This window comes from Hyperolius riggenbachi, chromosome 4 (assembly GCF_040937935.1).
Source record: "Hyperolius riggenbachi isolate aHypRig1 chromosome 4, aHypRig1.pri, whole genome shotgun sequence".
Classification (NCBI taxonomy): domain Eukaryota; kingdom Metazoa; phylum Chordata; class Amphibia; order Anura; family Hyperoliidae; genus Hyperolius; species Hyperolius riggenbachi.
The window spans coordinates 24,147,952-24,174,278 of record NC_090649.1 but is presented as its reverse complement, the minus strand read 5'-3'; the positions used below and the strand labels follow the sequence as shown (position 1 = coordinate 24,174,278).

General features: G+C 47.7%; 13 non-coding genes across 13 annotated transcripts; all 13 read right to left on the bottom strand.

Annotated features, from left to right (window-relative positions):
- Positions 1–820: 820 nt before the first annotated feature.
- Positions 821–919, bottom strand: TRNAY-GUA (transfer RNA tyrosine (anticodon GUA)). The gene is made up of 2 exons: positions 883–919; positions 821–856 (listed from the first exon to the last, which is right to left on the bottom strand). It is a non-coding gene; the product is annotated as a tRNA-Tyr (tRNA).
- Positions 920–1,025: 106 nt separating this feature from the next.
- TRNAA-AGC (transfer RNA alanine (anticodon AGC)) lies at positions 1,026–1,098 on the bottom strand. The gene has a single exon. It is a non-coding gene; the product is annotated as a tRNA-Ala (tRNA).
- Positions 1,099–2,042: 944 nt separating this feature from the next.
- On the bottom strand, positions 2,043–2,115 carry TRNAA-AGC (transfer RNA alanine (anticodon AGC)). Its single transcript has one exon. It is a non-coding gene; the product is annotated as a tRNA-Ala (tRNA).
- Positions 2,116–3,058: 943 nt separating this feature from the next.
- Positions 3,059–3,131, bottom strand: TRNAA-AGC (transfer RNA alanine (anticodon AGC)). The gene has a single exon. It is a non-coding gene; the product is annotated as a tRNA-Ala (tRNA).
- Positions 3,132–4,071: 940 nt separating this feature from the next.
- Positions 4,072–4,144, bottom strand: TRNAA-AGC (transfer RNA alanine (anticodon AGC)). Its single transcript has one exon. It is a non-coding gene; the product is annotated as a tRNA-Ala (tRNA).
- A 1,750-nt stretch (positions 4,145–5,894) lies between these two features.
- TRNAY-GUA (transfer RNA tyrosine (anticodon GUA)) lies at positions 5,895–5,993 on the bottom strand. Its single transcript has 2 exons — positions 5,957–5,993; positions 5,895–5,930 (listed from the first exon to the last, which is right to left on the bottom strand). It is a non-coding gene; the product is annotated as a tRNA-Tyr (tRNA).
- Positions 5,994–6,099: 106 nt separating this feature from the next.
- TRNAA-AGC (transfer RNA alanine (anticodon AGC)) lies at positions 6,100–6,172 on the bottom strand. The gene has a single exon. It is a non-coding gene; the product is annotated as a tRNA-Ala (tRNA).
- Positions 6,173–7,113: 941 nt separating this feature from the next.
- Positions 7,114–7,186, bottom strand: TRNAA-AGC (transfer RNA alanine (anticodon AGC)). The gene has a single exon. It is a non-coding gene; the product is annotated as a tRNA-Ala (tRNA).
- A 738-nt stretch (positions 7,187–7,924) lies between these two features.
- TRNAY-GUA (transfer RNA tyrosine (anticodon GUA)) lies at positions 7,925–8,023 on the bottom strand. The gene is made up of 2 exons: positions 7,987–8,023; positions 7,925–7,960 (listed from the first exon to the last, which is right to left on the bottom strand). It is a non-coding gene; the product is annotated as a tRNA-Tyr (tRNA).
- Positions 8,024–8,129: 106 nt separating this feature from the next.
- Positions 8,130–8,202, bottom strand: TRNAA-AGC (transfer RNA alanine (anticodon AGC)). The gene has a single exon. It is a non-coding gene; the product is annotated as a tRNA-Ala (tRNA).
- Positions 8,203–10,157: 1,955 nt separating this feature from the next.
- TRNAA-AGC (transfer RNA alanine (anticodon AGC)) lies at positions 10,158–10,230 on the bottom strand. The gene has a single exon. It is a non-coding gene; the product is annotated as a tRNA-Ala (tRNA).
- Positions 10,231–11,171: 941 nt separating this feature from the next.
- Positions 11,172–11,244, bottom strand: TRNAA-AGC (transfer RNA alanine (anticodon AGC)). The gene has a single exon. It is a non-coding gene; the product is annotated as a tRNA-Ala (tRNA).
- Positions 11,245–11,982: 738 nt separating this feature from the next.
- TRNAF-GAA (transfer RNA phenylalanine (anticodon GAA)) lies at positions 11,983–12,081 on the bottom strand. The gene is made up of 2 exons: positions 12,045–12,081; positions 11,983–12,018 (listed from the first exon to the last, which is right to left on the bottom strand). It is a non-coding gene; the product is annotated as a tRNA-Phe (tRNA).
- Between the last annotated feature and the right edge of the window lie 14,246 nt (positions 12,082–26,327).

Below are 26,327 nucleotides of genomic sequence, written 5' to 3'. Positions count from 1 at the left end.
CATGTGTGTGGAGGATGCGGGCATCGATCCCACTACCTCTCGCATGCTAAGCGAGCACTCTACCATTTGAGCTAATCCCCCATCTATACACATCTGTGCAAGAGACGCGGGTGGATGAGCGGAACTGCGATGTCAGAGTTAACGATGGAACGCCACACAGTTTCATTGGAATGGAGGACTGTGTATTTTACAACATTTCTTTTGTCTTCACAGAGTGTTGAGCAAGGGGTCAACAAAAAGTAGGAATTTTAGAAAGGTGTGATACAACCGGTAAAAAGTAATCAGACTCCCAAAAGTGGAAGCAGACAAAACGGGTCGCTAGAGGTATTAAGTCAAATACAAAGCACTTTGTCTTCAAACAAAGTAGTGGGCTGCTGCCAATAAGGGTCGCTACTGACTTTAGTTCTTCTCCAATGACCTAGTAGATGGAATGGAAAGTGGGAGAAAGCACTCTTGCCCTTGTTGCTTATTTTTTGTGCTCTGGACTGAGGTGCAGTGAGGCTAAAAAGGGGGAACTTGATGGCCACTGAGCTATGAAAGGATACCCCACAAGAGTCTTTTTTGGCCTTTGATCCTCAACCCTACCCAGCTGAACTCTGTAACTCTTTCTAGCAAGCTGCCCGACTCCCCTTTTTTAATTGAGTCAGGGTAACAGTAATAGGTAATTACCCTGGCAGGTAGAAGCCCAAAAATGGTTTGCCAGAGATGTGGGCCGTTTTCCACTAAAGCGGTGGAGTAAGGAAGACGCTGTTGTATCATGGGATGCAAACGGGAAAGGGTCAACAAGAAAGACGGTGTGTTATCAACGTGACGTAAAAGTTCCTTCGAGCCGGAATCGAACCAGCGACCTAAGGATTACAGTTTTCTCAACATTTTGTCAATCTACAGTCCTCCGCTCTACCAGCTGAGCTATCGAAGGATAGCCCAGCTAAGGTTTTGCCAGCCTTTGATCCTCATTCCTAGCGAGCGGAAGGTGCAGAAAATGAGTGTTTGTCTCTGGGGTTCAAGATGGAAAAGCATGTGTGTGGAGGATGCGGGCATCGATCCCGCTACCTCTCGCATGCTAAGCGAGCGCTCTACCATTTGAGCTAATCCCCCATCTATACACATCTGCGCAAGAGACGCGGGTGGATGAGCGGAACTGCGATGTCAGAGTTAACGATGGAACGCCACACAGTTTCATTGGAATGGAGGACTGTGTATTTTACAACATTTCTTTTGTCTTCACAGAGTGTTGAGCAAGGGGTCAACAAAAAGTAGGAATTTTAGAAAGGTGTGATACAACCGGTAAAAAGTAATCAGACTCCCAAAAGTGGAAGCAGACAAAACGGGTCGCTAGAGGTATTAAGTCAAATACAAAGCACTTTGTCTTCAAACAAAGTAGTGGGCTGCTGCCAATAAGGGTCGCTACTGACTTTAGTTCTTCTCCAATGACCTAGTAGATGGAATGGAAAGTGGGAGATAGCACTCTTGCCCTTGTTGCTTATTTTTTGTGCTCTGGACTGAGGTGCAGTGAGGCTAAAAAGGGGGAACTTGATGGCCACTGAGCTATGAAAGGATACCCCACAAGAGTCTTTTTTGGCCTTTGATCCTCAACCCTACCCAGCTGAACTCTGTAACTCTTTCTAGCAAGCTGCCCGACTCCCCTTTTTTAATTGAGTCAGGGTAACAGTAATAGGTAATTACCCTGGCAGGTAGAAGCCCAAAAATGGTTTGCCAGAGATGTGGGCCGTTTTCCACTAAAGCGGTGGAGTAAGGAAGACGCTGTTGTATCATGGGATGCAAACGGGAAAGGGTCAACAAGAAAGACGGTGTGTTATCAACGTGACGTAAAAGTTCCTTTGAGCCGGAATCGAACCAGCGACCTAAGGATTACAGTTTTCTCAACATTTTGTCAATCTACAGTCCTCCGCTCTACCAGCTGAGCTATCGAAGGATAGCCCAGCTAAGGTTTTGCCAGCCTTTGATCCTCATTCCTAGCGAGCGGAAGGTGCAGAAAATGAGTGTTTGTCTCTGGGGTTCAAGATGGAAAAGCATGTGTGTGGAGGATGCGGGCATCGATCCCGCTACCTCTCGCATGCTAAGCGAGCGCTCTACCATTTGAGCTAATCCCCCATCTATACACATCTGCGCAAGAGACGCGGGTGGATGAGCGGAACTGCGATGTCAGAGTTAACGATGGAACGCCACACAGTTTCATTGGAATGGAGGACTGTGTATTTTACAACATTTCTTTTGTCTTCACAGAGTGTTGAGCAAGGGGTCAACAAAAAGTAGGAATTTTAGAAAGGTGTGATACAACCGGTAAAAAGTAATCAGACTCCCAAAAGTGGAAGCAGACAAAACGGGTCGCTAGAGGTATTAAGTCAAATACAAAGCACTTTGTCTTCAAACAAAGTAGTGGGCTGCTGCCAATAAGGGTCGCTACTGACTTTAGTTCTTCTCCAATGACCTAGTAGATGGAATGGAAAGTGGGAGATAGCACTCTTGCCCTTGTTGCTTTTTTTTGTGCTCTGGACTGAGGCGCAGTGAGGCTAAAAAGGGGGAACTTGATGGCCACTGAGCTATGAAAGGATACCCCACAAGAGTCTTTTTTGGCCTTTGATCCTCAACCCTACCCAGCTGAACTCTGTAACTCTTTCTAGCAAGCTGCCCGACTCCCCTTTTTTAATTGAGTCAGGGTAACAGTAATAGGTAATTACCCTGGCAGGTAGAAGCCCAAAAATGGTTTGCCAGAGATGTGGGCCGTTTTCCACTAAAGCGGTGGAGTAAGGAAGACGCTGTTGTATCATGGGATGCAAACGGGAAAGGGTCAACAAGAAAGACGGTGTGTTATCAACGTGACGTAAAAGTTGCTTCGAGCCAGAATCGAACCAGCGACCTAAGGATTTCAGTTTTCTCAACATTTTGTCAATTTACAGTCCTCCGCTCTACCAGCTGAGCTATCGAAGGATAGCCCAGCTAAGGTTTTGCCAGCCTTTGATCCTCATTCCTAGCGAGCGGAAGGTGCAGAAAATGAGTGTTTGTCTCTGGGGTTCAAGATGGAAAAGCATGTGTGTGGAGGATGCGGGCATCGATCCCGCTACCTCTCGCATGCTAAGCGAGCACTCTACCATTTGAGCTAATCCCCCATCTATACACATCTGTGCAAGAGACGCGGGTGGATGAGCGGAACTGCGATGTCAGAGTTAACGATGGAACGCCACACAGTTTCATTGGAATGGAGGACTGTGTATTTTACAACATTTCTTTTGTCTTAACAGAGTGTTGAGCAAGGGGTCAACAAAAAGTAGGAATTTTAGAAAGGTGTGATACAACCGGTAAAAAGTAATCAGACTCCCAAAAGTGGAAGCAGACAAAACGGGTCGCTAGAGGTATTAAGTCAAATACAAAGCACTTTGTCTTCAAACAAAGTAGTGGGCTGCTGCCAATAAGGGTCGCTACTGACTTTAGTTCTTCTCCAATGACCTAGTAGATGGAATGGAAAGTGGGAGATAGCACTCTTGCCCTTGTTGCTTTTTTTTTGTGCTCTGGACTGAGGTGCAGTGAGGCTAAAAAGGGGGAACTTGATGGCCACTGAGCTATGAAAGGATACCCCACAAGAGTCTTTTTTGGCCTTTGATCCTCAACCCTACCCAGCTGAACTCTGTAACTCTTTCTAGCAAGCTGCCCGACTCCCCTTTTTTAATTGAGTCAGGGTAACAGTAATAGGTAATTACCCTGGCAGGTAGAAGCCCAAAAATGGTTTGCCAGAGATGTGGGCCGTTTTCCACTAAAGCGGTGGAGTAAGGAAGACGCTGTTGTATCATGGGATGCAAACGGGAAAGGGTCAACAAGAAAGACGGTGTGTTATCAACGTGACGTAAAAGTTCCTTCTAGCCGGAATCGAACCAGCGACCTAAGGATTACAGTTTTCTCTACTGTCAATCTACAGTCCTCCGCTCTACCAGCTGAGCTATCGAAGGATACCCCAGCTAAGGTTTTGCCAGCCTTTGATCCTCATTCCTAGCGAGCGGAAGGTGCAGAAAATGAGTGTTTGTCTCTGGGGTTCAAGATGGAAAAGCATGTGTGTGGAGGATGCGGGCATCGATCCCGCTACCTCTCGCATGCTAAGCGAGTGCTCTACCATTTGAGCTAATCCCCCATCTACACACATCTGCGCAAGAGACGCGGGCGGATGAGCGGAACTGCGATGTCAGAGTTAACGATGGAACGACACAGTTTCATTGGAATGGAGGACTGTGTATTTTACAACATTTCTTTTGTCTTCACAGAGTGTTGAGCAAGGGGTCAACAAAAAGTAGGAATTTTAGAAAGGTGTGATACAACCGGTAAAAAGTAATCAGACTCCCAAAAGTGGAAGCAGACAAAACGGGTCGCTAGAGGTATTAAGTCAAATACAAAGCACTTTGTCTTCAAACAAAGTAGTGGGCTGCTGCCAATAAGGGTCGCTACTGACTTTAGTTCTTCTCCAATGACCTAGTAGATGGAATGGAAAGTGGGAGATAGCACTCTTGCCCTTGTTGCTTTTTTTTTGTGCTCTGGACTGAGGTGCAGTGAGGCTAAAAAGGGGGAACTTGATGGCCACTGAGCTATGAAAGGATACCCCACAAGAGTCTTTTTTGGCCTTTGATCCTCAACCCTACCCAGCTGAACTCTGTAACTCTTTCTAGCAAGCTGCCCGACTCCCCTTTTTTAATTGAGTCAGGGTAACAGTAATAGGTAATTACCCTGGCAGGTAGAAGCCCAAAAATGGTTTGCCAGAGATGTGGGCCGTTTTCCACTAAAGCGGTGGAGTAAGGAAGACGCTGTTGTATCATGGGATGCAAACGGGAAAGGGTCAACAAGAAAGACGGTGTGTTATCAACGTGACGTAAAAGTTCCTTCTAGCCGGAATCGAACCAGCGACCTAAGGATTACAGTTTTCTCAACATTTTGTCAATCTAAAGTCCTCCGCTCTAACAGCTGAGCTATCGAAGGATACCCCAGCTAAGGTTTTGCCAGCCTTTGATCCTCATTCCTAGCGAGCGGAAGGTGCAGAAAATGAGTGTTTGTCTCTGGGGTAAAAGATGGAAAAGCATGTGTGTGGAGGATGCGGGCATCGATCCCGCTACCTCTCGCATGCTAAGTGAGCACTTTACCATTTGAGCTAATCCCCCATCTATACACAACTGTGCAAGAGACGCGGGCGGATGAGCGGAACTGCGATGTCAGAGTTAACGATGAACGCCACACAGTTTCATTGGAATGGAGGACTGTGTATTTTACAACATTTCTTTTGTCTTCACAGAGTGTTGAGCAAGGGGTCAACCAAAAGTAGGAACTTTAGAAAGGTGTGATACAATCTGTAAAAAGTAATCAGACTCCCAAAAGTGGAAGCAGACAAAACAGGTCGCTAGAGATATTAAGTCAAATACAAAGCACTTTGTCTTCAAACAATGTAGTGGGCTGCTGCCAATAAGGGTCGCTACTGACTTTAGTTCTTCTCCAATTACCTAGTAGATGGAATGGAAAGTGGGAGATAGCACTCTTGCCCTTGTTGCTTTTTTTTGCTCTGGACTGAGGTGCAGTGAGGCTAAAAAGGGGGAACTTGATGGCCACTGAGCTATGAAAGGATACCCCACAAGAGTCTTTTTTGGCCTTTGATCCTCAACCCTACCCAGCTGAACTCTGTAACTCTTTCTAGCAAGCTGCCCGACTCCCCTTTTTTAATTGAGTCAGGGTAACAGTAATAGGTAATTACCCTGGCAGGTAGAAGCCCAAAAATGGTTTGCCAGAGATGTGGGCCGTTTTCCACTAAAGCGGTGGAGTAAGGAAGACGCTGTTGTATCATGGGATGCAAACGGGAAAGGGTCAACAAGAAAGACGGTGTGTTATCAACGTGACGTAAAAGTTTCTTCGAGCCGGAATCGAACCAGCGACCTAAGGATTACAGTTTTCTTAACATTTTGTCAATCTACAGTCCTCCGCTCTACCAGCTGAGCTATCGAAGGATACCCCAGCAAAGGTTTTGCCAGCCTTTGATCTTCATTCCTAGCGAGCGGAAGGTGCAGAAAATGAGTGTTTGTCTCTGGGGTTCAAGATGGAAAAGCATGCGTGTGGAGGATGCGGGCATCGATCCCGCTACCTCTCGCATGCTAAGCGAGAGCTCTACCATTTGAGCTAATCCCCCATCTATACACAACTGCGCAAGAGACGTGGGCGGATGAGCGGAACTGCGATGTCAGAGTTAACGATGAACGCCACACAGTTTCATTGGAATGGAGGACTGTGTATTTTACAACATTTCTTTTGTCTTCACAGAGTGTTGAGCAAGGGGTCAACAAAAAGTAGGAATTTTAGAAAGGTGTGATACAATCTGTAAAAAGTAATCAGACTCCAAAAAGTGGAAGCAGACAAAACGGGTCGCTAGAGGTATTAAGTCAAATACAAAGCACTTTGTCTTCAAACAAAGTAGTGGGCTGCTGCCAATAAGGGTCGCTACTGACTTTAGTTCTTCTCCAATGACCTAGTAGATGGAATGGAAAGTGGGAGATAGCACTCTTGCCCTTGTTGCTTTTTTTTTTGCTCTGGACTGAGGTGCAGTGAGGCTAAAAAGGGGGAACTTGATGGCCACTGAGCTATGAAAGGATACCCCACAAGAGTCTTTTTTGGCCTTTGATCCTCAACCCTACCCAGCTGAACTCTGTAACTCTTTCTAGCAAGCTGCCCGACTCCCCTTTTTTAATTGAGTCATGGTAACAGTAATAGGTAATTACCCTGGCAGGTAGAAGCCCAAAAATGGTTTGCCAGAGATGTGGGCCGTTTTCCACTAAAGCGGTGGAGTAAAGAAGACGCTGTTGTATCATGGGATGCAAACGGGAAAGGGTCAACAAGAAAGACGGTGTGTTATCAACGTGACGTAAAAGTTCTTTGAGCCAGAATCGAACCAGCGACCTAAGGATTACAGTTTTCTCAACATTTTGTCAATCTACAGTCCTCTGCTCTACCAGCTGAGCTATCGAAGGATTCCCCAGCGAAGGTTTTGCCAGCCTTTGATCCTCATTCCTAGCGAGCGGAAGGTGCAGAAAATGAGTGTTTGTCTCTGGGGTTCAAGATGGAAAAGCATGTGTGTGGAGGATGCGGGCATCGATCCCGCTACCTCTCGCATGCTAAGCGAGCGCTCTACCATTTGAGCTAATCCCCCATCTATACACATCTGCTCAAGAGACGCGGGCGGATGAGCAGAACTGCGATGTCAGAGTTAACGATGAACGCCACACAGTTTCATTGGAATGGAGGATTGTGTATTTTACAACATTTCTTTTGTCTTCACAGAGTGTTGAGCAAAGGGTCAACCAAAAGTAGGAATTTTAGAAAGGTGTGATACAATCTGTAAAAAGTAATCAGACTCCCAAAAGTGGAAGCAGACAAAACAGGTCGCTAGAGGTATTAAGTCAAATACAAAGCACTTTGTCTTCAAACAAAGTAGTGGGCTGCTGCCAATAAGGGTCGCTACTGACTTTAGTTCTTCTCCAATGACCTAGTAGATGGAATGGAAAGTGGGAGATAGCACTCTTGCCCTTGTTGCTTTTTTTTTTTGCTCTGGACTGAGGTGCAGTGAGGCTAAAAAGGGGGAACTTGATGGCCACTGAGCTATGAAAGGATACCCCACAAGAGTCTTTTTTGGCCTTTGATCCTCAACCCTACCCAGCTGAACTCTGTAACTCTTTCTAGCAAGCTGCCCGACTCCCCTTTTTTAATTGAGTCAGGGTAACAGTAATAGGTAATTACCCTGGCAGGTAGAAGCCCAAAAATGGTTTGCCAGAGATGTGGGCCGTTTTCCACTAAAGCGGTGGAGTAAGGAAGACGCTGCTGTATCATGGGATGCAAACGGGAAAGGGTCAACAAGAAAGACGGTGTGTTATCAACGTGACGTAAAAGTTCCTTCGAGCCGGAATCGAACCAGCGACCTAAGGATTACAGTTTTCTCAACATTTTGTCAATCTACAGTCCTCCGCTCTACCAGCTGAGCTATCAAAGGATACCCCAGCTTAGGTTTTGCCAGCCTTTGATCCTCATTCCTAGCGAGCGGAAGGTGCAGAAAATGAGTGTTTGTCTCTGGGGTTCAAGATGGAAAAGCATGTGTGTGGAGGATGCGGGCATCGATCCCACTACCTCTCGCATGCTAAGCGAGCGCTCTACCATTTGAGCTAATCCCCCATCTATACACAACTGCTCAAGAGACGCGGGCGGATGAGCGGAACTGCGATGTCAGAGTTAACGATGAACGCCACACAGTTTCATTGGAATGGAGGATTGTGTATTTTACAACATTTCTTTTGTCTTCACAGAGTGTTGAGCAAAGGGTCAACCAAAAGTAGGAATTTTAGAAAGGTGTGATACAATCTGTAAAAAGTAATCAGACTCCCAAAAGTGGAAGCAGACAAAACAGGTAGCTAGAGGTATTAAGTCAAATACAAAGCACTTTGTCTTCAAACAAAGTAGTGGGCTGCTGCCAATAAGGGTCGCTACTGACTTTAGTTCTTCTCCAATGACCTAGTAGATGGAATGGAAAGTGGGAGATAGCACTCTTGCCCTTGTTGCTTTTTTTTGTGCTCTGGACTGAGGTGCAGTGAGGCGAAAAAGGGGGAACTTGATGGCCACTGAGCTATGAAAGGATACCCCACAAGAGTCTTTTTTGGCCTTTGATCCTCAACCCTACCCAGCTGAACTCTGTAACTCTTTCTAGCAAGCTGCCCGACTCCCCTTTTTTAATTGAGTCAGGGTAACAGTAATAGGTAATTACCCTGGCAGGTAGAAGCCCAAAAATGGTTTGCCAGAGATGTGGGCCGTTTTCCACTAAAGCGGTGGAGTAAGGAAGACGCTGTTGTATCATGGGATGCAAACGGGAAAGGGTCAACAAGAAAGACGGTGTGTTATCAACGTGACGTAAAAGTTCCTTCTAGCCGGAATCGAACCAGCGACCTAAGGATTACAGTTTTCTCAACATTTTGTCAATCTACAGTCCTCCGCTCTAACAGCTGAGCTATCGAAGGATACCCCAGCTAAGGTTTTGCCAGCCTTTGATCCTCATTCCTAGCGAGCGGAAGGTGCAGAAAATGAGTGTTTGTCTCTGGGGTAAAAGATGGAAAAGCATGTGTGTGGAGGATGCGGGCATCGATCCCGCTACCTCTCGCATGCTAAGTGAGCACTTTACCATTTGAGCTAATCCCCCATCTATACACAACTGTGCAAGAGACGCGGGCGGATGAGCGGAACTGCGATGTCAGAGTTAACGATGAACGCCACACAGTTTCATTGGAATGGAGGACTGTGTATTTTACAACATTTCTTTTGTCTTCACAGAGTGTTGAGCAAGGGGTCAACCAAAAGTAGGAATTTTAGAAAGGTGTGATACAATCTGTAAAAAGTAATCAGACTCTCAAAAGTGGAAGCAGACAAAACAGGTCGCTAGAGATATTAAGTCAAATACAAAGCACTTTGTCTTCAAACAATGTAGTGGGCTGCTGCCAATAAGGGTCGCTACTGACTTTAGTTCTTCTCCAATTACCTAGTAGATGGAATGGAAAGTGGGAGATAGCACTCTTGCCCTTGTTGCTTTTTTTTGCTCTGGACTGAGGTGCAGTGAGGCTAAAAAGGGGGAACTTGATGGCCACTGAGCTATGAAAGGATACCCCACAAGAGTCTTTTTTGGCCTTTGATCCTCAACCCTACCCAGCTGAACTCTGTAACTCTTTCTAGCAAGCTGCCCGACTCCCCTTTTTTAATTGAGTCAGGGTAACAGTAATAGGTAATTACCCTGGCAGGTAGAAGCCCAAAAATGGTTTGCCAGAGATGTGGGCCGTTTTCCACTAAAGCGGTGGAGTAAGGAAGACGCTGTTGTATCATGGGATGCAAACGGGAAAGGGTCAACAAGAAAGACGGTGTGTTATCAACGTGACGTAAAAGTTTCTTCGAGCCGGAATCGAACCAGCGACCTAAGGATTACAGTTTTCTTAACAATTTGTCAATCTACAGTCCTCCGCTCTACCATCTGAGCTATCGAAGGATACCCCAGCAAAGGTTTTGCCAGCCTTTGATCTTCATTCCTAGCGAGCGGAAGGTGCAGAAAATGAGTGTTTGTCTCTGGGGTTCAAGATGGAAAAGCATGCGTGTGGAGGATGCGGGCATCGATCCCGCTACCTCTCGCATGCTAAGCGAGAGCTCTACCATTTGAGCTAATCCCCCATCTATGCACAACTGCGCAAGAGACGTGGGCGGATGAGCGGAACTGCGATGTCAGAGTTAACGATGAACGCCAGACAGTTTCATTGGAATGGAGGACTGTGCATTTTACAACATTTCTTTTGTCTTCACAGAGTGTTGAGCAAGGGGTCAACAAAAAGTAGGAATTTTAGAAAGGTGTGATACAATCTGTAAAAAGTAATCAGACTCCAAAAAGTGGAAGCAGACAAAACGGGTCGCTAGAGGTATTAAGTCAAATACAAAGCACTTTGTCTTCAAACAAAGTAGTGGGCTGCTGCCAATAAGGGTCGCTACTGACTTTAGTTCTTCTCCAATGACCTAGTAGATGGAATGGAAAGTGGGAGATAGCACTCTTGCCCTTGTTGCTTTTTTTTTTGCTCTGGACTGAGGTGCAGTGAGGCTAAAAAGGGGGAACTTGATGGCCACTGAGCTATGAAAGGATACCCCACAAGAGTCTTTTTTGGCCTTTGATCCTCAACCCTACCCAGCTGAACTCTGTAACTCTTTCTAGCAAGCTGCCCGACTCCCCTTTTTTAATTGAGTCATGGTAACAGTAATAGGTAATTACCCTGGCAGGTAGAAGCCCAAAAATGGTTTGCCAGAGATGTGGGCCGTTTTCCACTAAAGCGGTGGAGTAAAGAAGACGCTGTTGTATCATGGGATGCAAACGGGAAAGGGTCAACAAGAAAGACGGTGTGTTATCAACGTGACGTAAAAGTTCTTTGAGCCGGAATCGAACCAGCGACCTAAGGATTACAGTTTTCTCAACATTTTGTCAATCTACAGTCCTCTGCTCTACCAGCTGAGCTATCGAAGGATTCCCCAGCGAAGGTTTTGCCAGCCTTTGATCCTCATTCCTAGCGAGCGGAAGGTGCAGAAAATGAGTGTTTGTCTCTGGGGTTCAAGATGGAAAAGCATGTGTGTGGAGGATGCGGGCATCGATCCCGCTACCTCTCGCATGCTAAGCGAGCGCTCTACCATTTGAGCTAATCCCCCATCTATACACATCTGCTCAAGAGACGCGGGCGGATGAGCAGAACTGCGATGTCAGAGTTAACGATGAACGCCACACAGTTTCATTGGAATGGAGGATTGTGTATTTTACAACATTTCTTTTGTCTTCACAGAGTGTTGAGCAAAGGGTCAACCAAAAGTAGGAATTTTAGAAAGGTGTGATACAATCTGTAAAAAGTAATCAGACTCCCAAAAGTGGAAGCAGACAAAACAGGTCGCTAGAGGTATTAAGTCAAATACAAAGCACTTTGTCTTCAAACAAAGTAGTGGGCTGCTGCCAATAAGGGTCGCTACTGACTTTAGTTCTTCTCCAATGACCTAGTAGATGGAATGGAAAGTGGGAGATAGCACTCTTGCCCTTGTTGCTTTTTTTTTTTGCTCTGGACTGAGGTGCAGTGAGGCTAAAAAGGGGGAACTTGATGGCCACTGAGCTATGAAAGGATACCCCACAAGAGTCTTTTTTGGCCTTTGATCCTCAACCCTACCCAGCTGAACTCTGTAACTCTTTCTAGCAAGCTGCCCGACTCCCCTTTTTTAATTGAGTCAGGGTAATAGTAATAGGTAATTACCCTGGCAGGTAGAAGCCCAAAAATGGTTTGCCAGAGATGTGGGCCGTTTTCCACTAAAGCGGTGGAGTAAGGAAGACGCTGCTGTATCATGGGATGCAAACGGGAAAGGGTCAACAAGAAAGACGGTGTGTTATCAACGTGACGTAAAAGTTCCTTCGAGCCAGAATCGAACCAGCAACCTAAGGATTACAGTTTTTTCAACATTTTGTCAATCTTCAGTCCTCCGCTCTACCAGCTGAGCTATCGAAGGATACCCCAGCTAAGGTTTTGCCAGCCTTTGATCCTCATTCCTAGCGAGCGGAAGGTGCAGAAAATGAGTGTTTGTCTCTGGGGTTCAAGATGGAAAAGCATGCGTGTGGAGGATGCAGGCATCGATCCCACTACTTCTCACATGCTAAGCGAGTGCTCTACCATTTGAGCTAATCCCCCATCTATACACAACTGCACAAGAGACGCGGGCGGATGAGCGGAACTGCGATGTCAGCGTTAACGATGAACGCCACACAGTTTCATTGGAATGGAGGACTGTGTATTTTACAACATTTCTTTTGTCTTCACAGAGTGTTGAGCAAGGGGTCAACCAAAAGTAGGAATTTTAGAAAGGTGTGATACAATCTGTAAAAAGTAATCAGACTCCCAAAAGTGGAAGCAGACAAAACAGGTCGCTAGAGGTATTAAGTCAAATACAAAGCACTTTGTCTTCAAACAAAGTAGTGGGCTGCTGCCAATAAGGGTCGCTACTGACTTTAGTTCTTCTCCAATGACCTAGTAGATGGAATGGAAAGTGGGAGATAGCACTCTTGCCCTTGTTGCTTTTTTTTTTGCTCTGGACTGAGGTGCAGTGAGGCTAAAAAGGGGGAACTTGATGGCCACTGAGCTATGAAAGGATACCCCACAAGAGTCTTTTTTGGCCTTTGATCCTCAACCCTACCCAGCTGAACTCTGTAACTCTTTCTAGCAAGCTGCCCGACTCCCCTTTTTTAACGATGAACGTCACACAGTTTCATTGGAATGGAGGACTGTGTATTTTACAACATTTCTTTTGTCTTCACAGAGTGTTGAGCAAGGGGTCAACAAAAAGTAGGAATTTTAGAAAGGTGTGATACGATCTGTAAAAAGTAAATGCTCATATGCATCATATGATTTTCCCGATGATTTTCCTGATGACTGGTGATTTTTTTTCACTATCTCACAACGTCGATACTGGCATGCGAGCACACGAACAACGTTTAGGGACACGTGCCAATAACAACCGTCACAGCGGACCTTTAAGATTCCAAACGTCTCTGAACAAAGTAACTCCATCACCTGACTTCCCTTCGTGTCTGTTGTTTGACGTCGCAAGCAGGAAGAGCAGTCGCTGAACGCTCATTGTCAAGGGGATGTTGCTGGACCTGTTGGGTAGCTAGAACTCAGCTTAATACTACCAACGACTACCACTACTTAACGACTACCAAATCTTCCGATTGGTTTAAAAATTCTGTGGTAATCCAATTTCTGTGGTACGATAGAGATTCTCTCATTGGTTCAATGCTTCCAAGCCTTGTAACTGGCCTCAGTTATTATGAGGAATTCGAAAAGCTTATCCCTAGTAGCCACGCACTATGAGACATTCCTCAGCAGATTTAATTACTGTGATCGATAATGCCAAAGACTGCTAACCCCAACAAGATGCCCAATCCTAATTTTTGATTGATTGATTTCCATCAGAAATCAAAGTGCTCCCCGCTGCTCTACGGTGGGGTGAGGGGGGGGGGGAAGAACAAGGACATCCACCCCAGCTCTGGCTCTGCTGGGTGGGTGGGGTGTAGATAGGATAGAATATGCATCTGGCATCCAGTGCTACAGTGAAGGGGACAGGATGTGACGGGGGGGGCAGCACCTGACTACTATACTAAGGGGGAAACAAGGGGGGACAGCTTCCGACAGTCTATACTAAGGGGGGCAGCTCCTTACTACCTATACTAAGGGGGAGGGGGATGGGGAGCACCTGATCACCTATACTAAGGAGGCCGTTTTTTTTGTTTGCTTTTTAAGCCACAGGTTAACTCTAAAGCTTTAACTGAAACTCTGTATCAAATTCAAAGGGGAAAGACTTCTGAGGCTAAACAGATAATTACCTCAGTTGGGGGAAGCCTCTGCAGTGGCCCCACCAGCATACAGGCGAGACACACCCCTGCTTTGGGCTTCGCTTTCCGCTGGCGGCCTGCCCTGTGCTCCGCGCAGCCCCTGGAACTTAAGGGGCTCCTTGCAGCATAGCGTGCCTTACTTAGTTACACACGTTGCTTAAATAGCAACGCACGTTCCTTTAAATACCATCCACTGCTGTGAAGTATGAGGGTTGGGTGCAGCGCCAAAACAATTTGGAGAGTATAGGTATGTAGGTAGCCAGGTACAAATATAGGGTATCTAGGTATAGTTGCCCCAGTATAGGGAGTATAGCTGCCCCAGTATAGCTAGTATAGCTGCCCCAGTATAGCTAGTATAGTTCCCCCAGTATAGGGAGTATAGCTGCCCCAGTATAGGCAGTATAGTTGTCCCAGTATAGGGAGTATAGCTGCCCCAGTATAGCTAGTATAGTTCCCCCAGTATTGGGAGTAAAGCTGCCCAAGTATAGGGAGTATAGTGCCCGCCGCTCGTGTTACCTTAACTGGCAGCCACTTCCTCTTTTATATTGCCCAGTTGGCCCCTCTCCTCCATGCCCCATCTTCTTTCACAGCAACACATCCCCCCGCTGCTGTGAATAGGGAGGGAGCAGGGCAGCAGTTCCCATGGTAACGGCGATATACAGCCGCTCTCCTGCTTCTGCCTCTTCACAGCAACAGAAAGATGCGCAGACCCGCGGAGCAACTGCAAACGGCCCCACGTAATAGCAGTGGGCCGTGGACCAGGGGTTGGGGACCCCTGTCTTATATTACATAGAAATGGAAAGATTGGTGAAGGGGGTGGAGCACGACGTGATGACGTGAGGGGCGTGCTCAAATGCTCTCCACGGTCCAAGGAACTTCCCCTATGAACTAGCGTGTACGAGGAGGAAAGCGTGTCCCTGTAATACTGGCGGGGAATGACGGGACGCACTAAGCGGAAAGGACAGGAGACTATGGCGGAGAAACAAAAGACGCCACAGCGCTCGGTGAAGGAGCTGCTCTCTAGGTCAGCGATGGAGGGTACTGTGGGAGAACTCCAGGAGAAAAACACGCATCGAGCCGCCCCGGCCCCTGCAACGCCACCGCAGATGACGGCATTGAAAAAACAGGGGAACCTGGATGACATATGGAACCAGCTCAGGAGTATGCCAACGAAGCAGGACCTAATGGAGCAGACAGAACAAATCCTGCAGGCAACTAGAGCTGAAGTAGAGACACTCCGTGTGAGTATCCAGGAGGCGAATGGCAGAATCAGCGTGGTAGAGACCAAGATGGCGGAGATGCAAGCGGAGCTGAGAGAACTGCATAAGGAAAAAGAGAGGCAGGCGGCTTTTAGCAGTGCTTTGCGATACCAGCTGGACGAGGTACAGAATAGAGCCAGAAGGAAAAACATAAGGATAAGAGGGCTACCAGAGACGGTGAAGCAGGAAGACCTGAGACAAAATATATCAGAAATATTTAACAAAATACTGAACAGGGCGCCGGAGCACCCAGTAAAGATGGAGAGATGCCATAGAGCCCTGAGGTCTCAGCCGAAAGCTTCGGACATGCCAAGAGACGTAATATGCTGTATGCATTGTTACCAGGATAGAGAGGCCATAATGGAAGCAGCTAGACGACAGGAAAAGATTATGTATGATGACCAGGAGATTCAACTTTTCCAGGATCTATCCCTAAGCACCTTGCTGCAGAGGAAGGCCCTACGACCAATTCTACAGGCCCTGAGGGCGGAGGGAATCATCTATAAGTGGGGATTCCCGTTTTGCCTGATAATTAGGAGGGACACCAGGTCCTTTGTGCTGCGAACTCCCTCTGAGCTACCAGACTTATTTCTCTTTCTGGGAATGAAGGCAATTGAGGTCCCAGACTGGAATCCAGAGAAGGGTATGGTGGATGGAGGTCGACGGAATCGCAAGTATTAATGAAGTTACAAGTGACTGTTTGTTTGTGCTTTACTTTTTCCGCCTTCCCTTTTTTTTTCTTGTTATTTTTCTTTTTTGCTATGCTGGCGATATGAACATTGAACTGCTCTGCAGCGTGCCTCCAATGACCTGGGGACAATGCTTCTGGAAGCTCTTTCTTTGTCCCTTATTCCCCTAACCAGATATGCTATAAGGGGGAGCAGAACTGAGAGGGGAGATGGGGGAGCTGAAGGGAACTGGACCTTTTTTTTTTTTTTTGAGATAAATATAAATATAGGTGTCAAACACTAAGATATATATGTGTATATTGATGGAGGGAGTTTTCGATCTGCGAAGGCCCGGAGTGAAGTGGTCTGTTGCTAAGCAAAATGTCAGAGGAGGTGACTTTGGAGGGGCTGCATCGCGATGGATTGGAGAAAATACTGTTTGGGGGACGGGATGGGGGGGAGAAAATATTATAGGTAGGACAGGTGGAAGTGATCGCTGGGGCGAGATGGGGGGGAAGGCTGAAGTTTTGGCGGGGCAATGGATGAGTGGGAAGAAAGAGGACGAATGGAATGGATAAATATAACGAATGTAAGAATCGGGAACTAAAAGCAGAGGGAGGGATAATTTGAATGAATGTATAGATACTAGAACTGGAATTTGGGGGGGGGGGGGGGGTAAGTGTGAAGAGTGGGGTGTTGGAGGTAAGAGGTGTTGAGTGGAGATTGAGGGGTGAGAATGTGGATGGATGATAATATATTTGTGAAAAAGAATATGGTATAACTTGCTATGTGTGAATTTGATAACTTTAGATGCCTAGAGGATATGACAATGGACATGAGTCCTACACAGACTATAAAATTAAGTTTAGAGAAAGTTTGACACTTTAAAATATAAATATGTTGTGTTGGTTATTAATACTAGAGGGGGAATATAATGTGTGTGATGAAAGATAATAAGATGCACAGATTAGGGAGAGGTGATTTATAAGGGGGACACGTTTTAGGGGGAGAAGGGGATATGAAACATGTTGATCACAAAAGGGGGATCTAATGGAAAGAGTGTAAGGCAGCGCGGGGAAGCAGCCGCCTCTTCTCAGCGTGAGGCGGCTGCTTCCGTAAAGAGCTTTGAGGAGCACAGCGGAGCAGCCGCCTCTACCCAGCGTGAGGCGGCTGCTTCCGTGCAGGGCATGGAGGAGTGCAGAGAGGTCAGTGCGCATGGCCCTAATTCTGATACACCGAAGAGCAGTGCTAGTATGGCTGGGACACGTAGTCCCTCTAGATTTAGAGTGACGCGCGTGCGCGCACTAAGGCAGGGATTATATGGCAGCCAGAAGTGAGTCAGCTGACCAGGCTGGTCAGCTGACACTGGCTCCACGTTTAATTGGTCCAGCACTTAGGGAGGTGCTGGAGAGATGCTTCTGTATATATACTGCAGGCTGTTCAGTTGCTGGTTGTCTGGCGTTGCGATCACAACGTGGGAGCAATCAGACCCTTAGTCAGATCCTTAAGTGTGCCGGGACCAGCTGGAGCTGTAAACCTACACTTAGCTAGATTCTGTTGATAGCTTAAAGTACTAGTTTGATTGTGATTATCTGTTATGACCTCTTGCCTGCCTGACCATTCTTCTGAACTCTGAACCTGTACCTTGCCATTCTGATACTCTGTTGCCGAACTCCGGCTCGTTCTTAGACTCCACTTCTGCCTCCTGATTTTGTACCTCGATATATCTGATACCCTGTTGCCGAACCCTGCCTGTACCTTAGACTCCGCCTCTACCTTTTGATTCTGTACTTTATCTGTCCGTGTGGTTACTTTAACGATCGGTGAAGCACAGAGAGGATCTGATTACCGGTGATCTGCAGTATCACTGGGAATACAGATATATACCAGATTATAAGTGATCTGCAGTATCACCGATAATCTGATATACCAGCTAACCTCTGTTCACCTGAGTAGAGTGTAGTGTTTGGTGTAACAGTAACACTTAGAGGACTAGGCCTCAGTGCAGTAGGAGTACTGCACGGATTCCTTCCGCAGACCCGGACTCTCCAAAACAGGAGCAGTCGGGCTGACAGCAGGAAGGATAGTCTGAAAGTAACCCTCAGGAGGAAGGGTCACTAACAGAGCGAGGAACCGCCTCTAACAGCAAGGTCGGTTCTCAAGGTCGGACAAGCCAGGTCGTACACACACGGACAGATAAAGTACAAGATCAGGAGGCAAAGGCGGAGTCTAAGTACAGGCAGGGTTCGGTAACGGGGTATCAGATATAACGAGGTACAAAATCAGGAGGCAGAAGCAGAGTCTAGGAACGAGCCGGGGTTCGGCAACAGAGTATCAGAAATATCGAGGTACAAGATCAGAGTTCAGAAGAATAGTCAGGCAGGCAATAGGTCATAACAGATAATCACAATCAAACTAGTACTTTAGCTATCAACAGAATCTAGCTAAGTGTAGGATTACAGCTCCAGCTGGTCCCGGCACACTTGCGGATCTGACTACGGATCTGGGTGCTCCCACGTAAGTGATCGCAACGCCAGACAAAGAGCAAGTGAACAGCTAGCAGTATATATACACAAGGACCTTTCCAGGACCTCCCTAATTGCTGGACCAATGAGAGTAGTGGAAAATGTCAGCTGACCCGCCTGGTCAGCTGACTCCCTTCTGGCTGTTATTTAAGCTCTTCCTCTGTGCGCGCGCGCGCGCGTGTCACTCTGAATCTAGGTGGACTATCAGTCCCAGCCACACCAGTACTGTTTTGCAATGTATCCAAAGAACCGAGTGCGGGAGCCGCCTCCAACGCGGATTCCGCCGTTACCAATGCGGATTCCGCCGTTACCAATGCGGATTCCACCGTTACCAATGCGGAATCCGCCGCTCTGCCTATGCGGCATGCGGCGTTTTTTCCGCGTTGTGACGCCATGCTGAACGCGGAAACAGCCGCCTCACCTTGAGAGGCAGCGGCTTTTCCGCGTTTCATCACAGTTACGATCTGGCTTGTCTGACCTCGAGAACCGACCTTACTATTAGAGGCGGTTCCCGGTCCTGTTAGTGACACCTCCTCCTGGGTGTCACTCTCAGATAAACCTTCCTACTCTCAAGCCTGACTCCTCCCGCCTTGGAGAGCTCAGGTCTTCGGAAGGAATCCGCGCAATACTCCTTACTGCTCTGAGGCCTAGTCCTCTTAAGTGTTACTGTTACACCAAACACTACACTCTACTCAGGTGAACAGAGGTTAGCTGGTATATCGGATTATCGGTGATACTGCAGATCACTTATAATCTGGTATATATCTGTATTCCCAGTGATACTGCAGATCACCGGTAATCAGATCCTCTCTGTGCTTCACCGATCGTTACAGAATGCCAGACCCAAAACAAAATGGACGCACGCACTGGTCTTCTGGGGGAACTTGCCACTTCGGTGGATAATGTCAATCGAGTGCTGGGTGAACACAAAGCATTGATTGAGGCTCTGTCAGGGTCGGTACAAACCCTCCAGTCGTCAGTGGATGAGGTGCGATCCCCTCCTAGCGTGGACATACGTATGCCCATTCCTGAACGGTTCTCAGGCCACAGATCTGACTTCCGCAATTTTAGGAGTAGAGTGTTGTTGTATTTTGAATTGAGACCCCGATCCTCTGGTACTGAGGCCCAGAGAATCACGTTTATCAAAACCTTATTGTTCGGTGACTCCCAGACTTGGGCGTATAGCCTGCCCCTCGGAGACACAGCCCTGACCTCTGTAGAGGAATTCTTTAAAGCCATGGCAGTAATTTACGACGACCCAGACATTGCTGCGACCAGAGAATTTGTCCGGGCCAGAGAAACTGGCCATGCAGGAGTATATTCGTGAGAATTTAGCCAAAGGGTTCATTCGACCCTCCCGGTCGCTCGCTGGTGCAGGGTTCTTTTTCGTTAAAAAGAAAGATGGAGGTCTGCGGCCGTGCATAGATTACCGGGGCCTGAATAAAATCATGATAAAGAATCGCTACCCCTTGCCCCTGATAGATGACCTTTTCACACACGTTACCAACGCTAAAGTCTTTTCAAAATTAGACTTACGGGGTGCATACAACCTGGTGCGGATCAGAAAGGGCGATGAATGGAAGACGGCCTTTAACACGCCCGACGGGCATTACGAGTACTTGGTGATGCCCTTCGGGCTGTGTAACGCCCCGGCCGTCTTCCAGGAACTGATTAATGAGGTGTTCAGAGAGGTGTTGGGCAGATTCGTGTTAGTATACCTGGACGATAGACTTATCTTTTCCAACAATCTCTCTGAGCACAGAACACATGTCCGAATTGTACTGGACAAACTGAGGCAGAACATGCTATACGCGAAATTAGAGAAATGTATCTTCGAGGTTACGTCCGTCACCTTTTTGGGGTACATCATTTCCACTTCGGGCCTCTCAATGGACCCTGCCAAAGTCTCTGCTGTGTTAGAGTGGCCCCAACCCGTATTGTTGAGGGGGACGCCTCAGAGGTCGGGGTAGGGGCTGTGCTGTCTCAGCGATCAGGGTTGCAGGGAAGATTACATCCCTGTGCCTATTTCTCTCATAGGTTCTCTCCGGCAGAGAGAAACTACGATATAGGCAACAGAGAGCTCCTCGCCATTAAACTCGCCTTTCTTGAGAAAGCGCGGAAGCGCAGCCGCATCCAGCATGGTGCTTCCGCATCCAGCATGGTGGCGCCACATGGAGGAGCCGCCGCACGCCGCATGAGCTGTGGTGGAACGCGGAAAAGCCGCCGCATGTCCTGACAGCAAAGCAACTGCTTGCATGCGGCGGCGTGTGCTTGGTGTGGCTGGGTCTGTTAGTGCACCTAGACAGATGGAGAGCTATGCACGTGCGGGCCTGAATGCAGGACCTTTATACCAGCAGGGGAAGTGTCAGCTGATCAGGAAGGTCAGCTGACTCCTGTAGGACTCATGATTGGCTGAATGGTTCGGGCGGGGCAGCAGAGTCCAGCAACTATATATTCTGCTGCTTATTCAGTTGCTGGTTGTCTGGCGTTGCGATCACATTCATGGGAGCACCCAGATCCGTAGTCAGATCCGCAAGTGTGCCGGGACCAGCTGGAGCTGTAATCCTACACTTAGCTAGTTTCTGTTGATAGCTTAAAGTACTAGTTTGATTGTGATTATCTGTTATGACCTTTTGCCTGCCTGACTATCCTCCTGAACTCTGATCTTGTACCTCGATATTTCTGATACTCTGTTGCCGAACCCCGGCTCGTCCCTAGACTCTGCTTCTGCCTTCTGATCTTGTACCTCGATATTTCTGATACCCTGTTGCCGAACCCTGCCTGTACCTAGACTCCGCCTTTGCCTCTTGATATTGTACTTTATCTGTCCGTGTGTGTACGACCTGGCTTGTCCGACCTCGAGAACCGACCTCACTGTTGGAGGCGGTTCCCCGTTCTATCAGTGACACTTCCTCCAGAGTGTTACTTTCAGACAATTCTTCCTACTCTCAGCCTGACTCCTCCCGTCTTGAAGAGTCCAGGTCTTCGGAAGGAATCCGTGCAGTACTCCTTACTGCGCTGAGGCTTAGTCCTCAAAGTGTTACTGTTACACCAAACACTACACTCTACTCAGGTGAACAGAGGTTAGCTGGTATATCGGATTATCGGTGATACTGCAGATCACTTATAATCTGGTATACATCTGTATTCCCAGTGATACTGCAGATCACCGGTAATCAGATCCTCTCTGTGCTTCACCGATCGTTACACCTTTGAGGAATGGCGTCACTGGCTGGAAGGAGCTGAACATACGATTATGTGATGATCTGCTCAGCTGCCTGTGCAGGCAGGCAGCTTTTTGACCATTGTTTAGGTTTGCATGCTGCAGGACTCTGGAAAGAAGAGCTTCTGTCAGTTTTGCAGCTTGTGCTTGCAGAGGAATTTGCATACGTTGTCATGCAAATTGCCTGGCCACATTCATTGGAGGCGTGTACTATAAGTACTATGTGTTTCCCACAATGCTTCGCTGGTCATAAGGATTTTGTCCTATGTAACACTCCCGGAGGAGTGTCAGCCTTACTCTCTGTTTGAAGATCAGCTTAGAGTAATTCCTGGAAAACTGCACTAGGCAGGTTTCCTTAGTGCAGTTAGGATTGCTTATCTGTTTGTTTGTTCTGTTGCCATTGTCCTGTCCCAACGGTGGTCGACAGGAAATGGTTCTGATCTCTGTTCTTGGAGTATAGCTGGTGCAGCGGTTGCTACCAGCTATCTCTTCTGATCTGTCTCACTTGGATCGCGCTAGCCACTTTTCGCTAGCGCTGTGGATCCTTCTGTTCTGTCTCCTTGGATCGCGCTAGCCACTTTTCGCTAGCGCTGTGGATCCTTCTGTTCTGTCTCCTTGGATCGCGCTAGCCACTTTCCGCTAGCGCTGTGGATCCTTCTGTTCTGTCTCCTGGGATCGCGCTAGCCACTTTCGCTAGTGCTGTGGATCCTATCTCTCGCTTGTCCCTGTTTTCGTGTGTCTGTCTTGTCTGCTACGAACGCTTGCTGGAGGCTCGGTGAGGTAACCGTTAAGCAAGCGCTCGCGTCCTCTGTTTCATGTTTGTCTGTCAATGGCTAGTTAGGCGTGCTTGTCTCTATTGTGCTTATCATGTGGAGACCGCGCATAACCGTGTGCACTGTTGCGAATGAGTGCGGTGTTCGCGGTTAGCTAGCGTTTGTTATTTTCCGTATCTCCTCATTGTATTATTTGCTGTGCCTTTGCTAACCTCGTATTCTGTTCTGATCTGCCTTGTGTCACTTCTGGTGATCGCACCTCTCGCGATCGCGTTCCTGTTTCATATCTGCTGTGTGTGTGCACTGTCGCGGGGTGGCGACTAGGTTGGCGCACACACATACAACCTGTCCCTTTGCTCGTTCTCATTCGCAATCGCTTCTCTTGTGATTGTGTTCAGTGCTTCGTACAATTCCTGTCTGGCATCTGTGGAGGTACAGAGGATTGGTTCCTCTGCACTCCCCAGCACCATCTGCTGACAGGAATTTCCCTCTACGGGTGCGTAGCACCTTTTGCTGGGTTCCTGCAAATTATACGCTTGTGGAGGATTTCCGCCGTGTCAGCGCACGCGTTGTGTGCTGATCACGGAGAAAGTTCCACAATCGTTACAGTATGACCAGCCCAACCCAAAACCCCAGTGTAGACGGAAATTCCGATTTGTACGATTTTGTCGAGTTTGGGTCCTGTGTCTTTAAGAGCTTTAAAAGGCTAAACTCAGAGACCAAGGCGGAATTTCTTTCTGAATGTGTGAGGTTTTGTCTGGATCCCACCTTTCAGATTATTGATCCGTCTACGTCGGCTCTTCAGTTTGCCTATGTGCTCTTAAAAGACGATTTGTTCACCTGGGCATATGATGTGCTAAAAAATAATTCTTGGAATGGTAATCTGTATCAGTTGCTTGCAGTGATATTCTCTCACTGGTTTAAACTGTCTGGCTTACCACCTGCTCTGATTAAATGTGTAGCTGCTGATAAGTCAGCTGATCTTTCCCTTCCATGCAAAACTTTTCAGTATGACAATCAGTTCAATGTGTCTGTTGCCACTTCAGGTTTTAAACAGCAGACATGCAAAGCGGCTAAAAAGAGAAAAACTAAAAAACGCAAGCATCGGAATAAAACACTCCCTATTCATGTTTGTAATGATGTTGTCCCGTCTCCGGCTTTTTTGCCCCAATCCAAAGCTTATGTGGATCCTGCTATAGGTAGGATCGCACACTATATTAAAGCAGTTAAAAAATCTGTTCTTGTTCCTGAACTCCACCCCTATGGAGATTATCTGGATACTGGCCTGTTTGAACCCCCATTTGCTTCCTGGGATATTGGGGCCTTGCTGGAGGAATTCGATTTTGACTGGAAAGCTTTTTGCGATTTTTACATCGCAAAAAGCCAGGATGTCTTGATTGATTGTCTCGATTCTATGTACCTGTTGATTGATTCCGATGAATGTGACGAGGGTGATGTGGATCTGGTGATTTATGTGTGGCAGACGATTTTGGATGAGTTGCACACACACCAACCAATTGATTCCAATAAAGAGACATCGTTGTCGAAAGATTGTTCCTGCCTTTCTGGGGTAAAGCATGAGAGTCTTGACTTTGTGCAATCTAAAATAAATGAGTGTGCCGCTGTGGTTGATTCCTGTGCGAATCCTGAAGGATTCGCTCCTGACAGTGTGCAGTCTGAATCTGTGCGATCTGATGCCTGTTTCTCGGATGTTCCTGCAGATTGTGATCGGCATGAGTCTGCCGGTTTCCTCAAGGATGTGTGGAATGCTTTGTCATTTAGAAACAGATCTTTGAGATCTTCCGTCTGTGACCCTGCTATGGGGAAAATGTCTCGACTATGCAGCGTCAAAAGTAAAAATAATATGCCTAATAAAGTTTATCCTGTTGATGTCGCTATTTCTTCTGCAAATGAGTCTCTGTCTCACCCTGTTCACACCTGTAAGGGCCCCTTGCCTGGTGACAGTTGCTCCAGTGTTTCGGTCCTAGATGCCTTGCAGTGTGCTCCACAGATCGCGGAGGTTTGCGTTATGGAAGCGTCAGTTTCACAACCTAAAGTGAATTTTGATTCGCAGGTTTTGCGTTCTGGTTCCTCGGATTTGACATTGTAAGCCGAATCTAAGAGTGAGACAGCGCTTCGGTTTTGCGAATTTGATGCTGAACCTTCTTTGCCTTATTCAGAGATGCTTTCTCTGAACCTGCCCTGTACCATGAATGAAAACATGTTTTCCTTTCACACTGACGTTTGTAAGCCCCTTTCTTGCTTTGAGGAAAATGCTGATGCTGCCACCTGTACTCTGGATGAGTCAATGTGGCCTTGCTCAGAATCCCCTACAGTGTCCCTAGAGGCTCGTCTAGGTATTGCCACTATACTCACCTGTTTTTCTGCAGTTTTGGAGTTACAAGCTAGTTTAACTGCCACACAGAATTCTGGGTACAGTGAGAATGAAATTAGGGAGTCAGTGTGTGTTCCAGTAAATATTCCTGTACATCCCGCTAATTATGATGAAGTTCAGTCTCAGGTTATGGTGGAACCATTCCTGGGACATCTGCCCCGCCTGCAGGAGGTATTTAATGTTCAGCCCTGTAACATGGATAGTTCAGAATCCTGCTTAGAAAACCTGGAAAATGATGTTCGTGAGGTCTTGTTTGATGTTCTGGAGGTCTCCGAGTTCCTCCCAAAGGGTGCAGAACTTGTGGGAGATGTCTCCTGCCCCCCAAGTCCTTCTGAGGTGTTACCATCTTCCGTGGGCATTGCTGCCTTGCTGGCCACCCTTTCAGCTCTGGTGGAGCTTCAGTCATGGGTAGTCAATGATGAATTTCTGTCAGATACCATTACAGTCATTGAGATCTCTAAAGGCGGAGGGGCGCTCCAGCCCACAGCAGCATGAGAACAGGCTGTCGGCTGCTGTGGGCTGGAGAGAATTACCAAACACTTTTGTCTGGGTAATACACTACGGAGCGCCCCTCCGCCTTTTTCTTTCTCCTTTCCAATTCAATCCAGCTGTACAACCCAGCTTGGAGGAGCTGCTAGAGTGTATAACCTGCGATCTGTCTGGCGGACTGTGCAGCGCAAGATTGCCCATCTCTTGTTCCTATTGAGATCTCTAAGCCTGAGATCGAGTCTTCTTTTGAAAGTCCTGCCCAGTCCTGGTTTTGGTCTGGTCGTGCCGGACTCTGAGGTTGGCAGTTCCCCGACATGTCCTGAGGTTTCTCCTGTGCTGGTGTGCCCCAGTGTGCTCTGTGACCCAGAAAGCCCAAGTGTGCCTCGGTTACCAGCGTACTCAGATGCTTCCTTGGTGGAGACATGTTCTGATTTAGCCTGCCTGCTTGCATGCCCAGAAGTGGTCCCTGAAAGTCTTGATCTTGATAGGTGTTCTCGTAATTCTGAATCCGGAATTGTCATTGGTTCCATGGGGGTTCTTGGTAATTCTCCCAGGCGCGGAGCTAGGGGGGGTCGGGGTAGGTCAAGTGCCCCCGGGCGCCGGGTCCCTAAGGGCGCCCAGCTGAGCTGATTTTTTTTTTTTTTTGCGGAGGGAAGCAGCGCAGAGAAGAGAAGAGGGAGAGCTATGCGGACGGTGGAGAAGGGGGCCATCTCCCCCCCTTCTCTCACCTTAGGGCTCTCCCTCCCTCCATCGCTGTCCCCTCCGTTATTGTCCGGGTGCTGGCGCAGCGGGCGGGACTCACCTCCGTCTCGCTCCAGCGCCGGCCGGAAGTTCGGATCCCGCAGCCGCTGCTCTGGTCTGGACTAGACCAGAGTAGCGGCAGATCCATCCGCGCTGCGACGAGACGGAGGTAAGTTCCGCCCGCCGCTGCCAGCACCCGGACATTAATGGAGGGGACAGCGAGGGAGAGAGAGCAGCTTTCCCTCTTCTCTGCGCTGCTCCCCTCCTGCTGGGGAGGCAGGGAGGGGGACACCT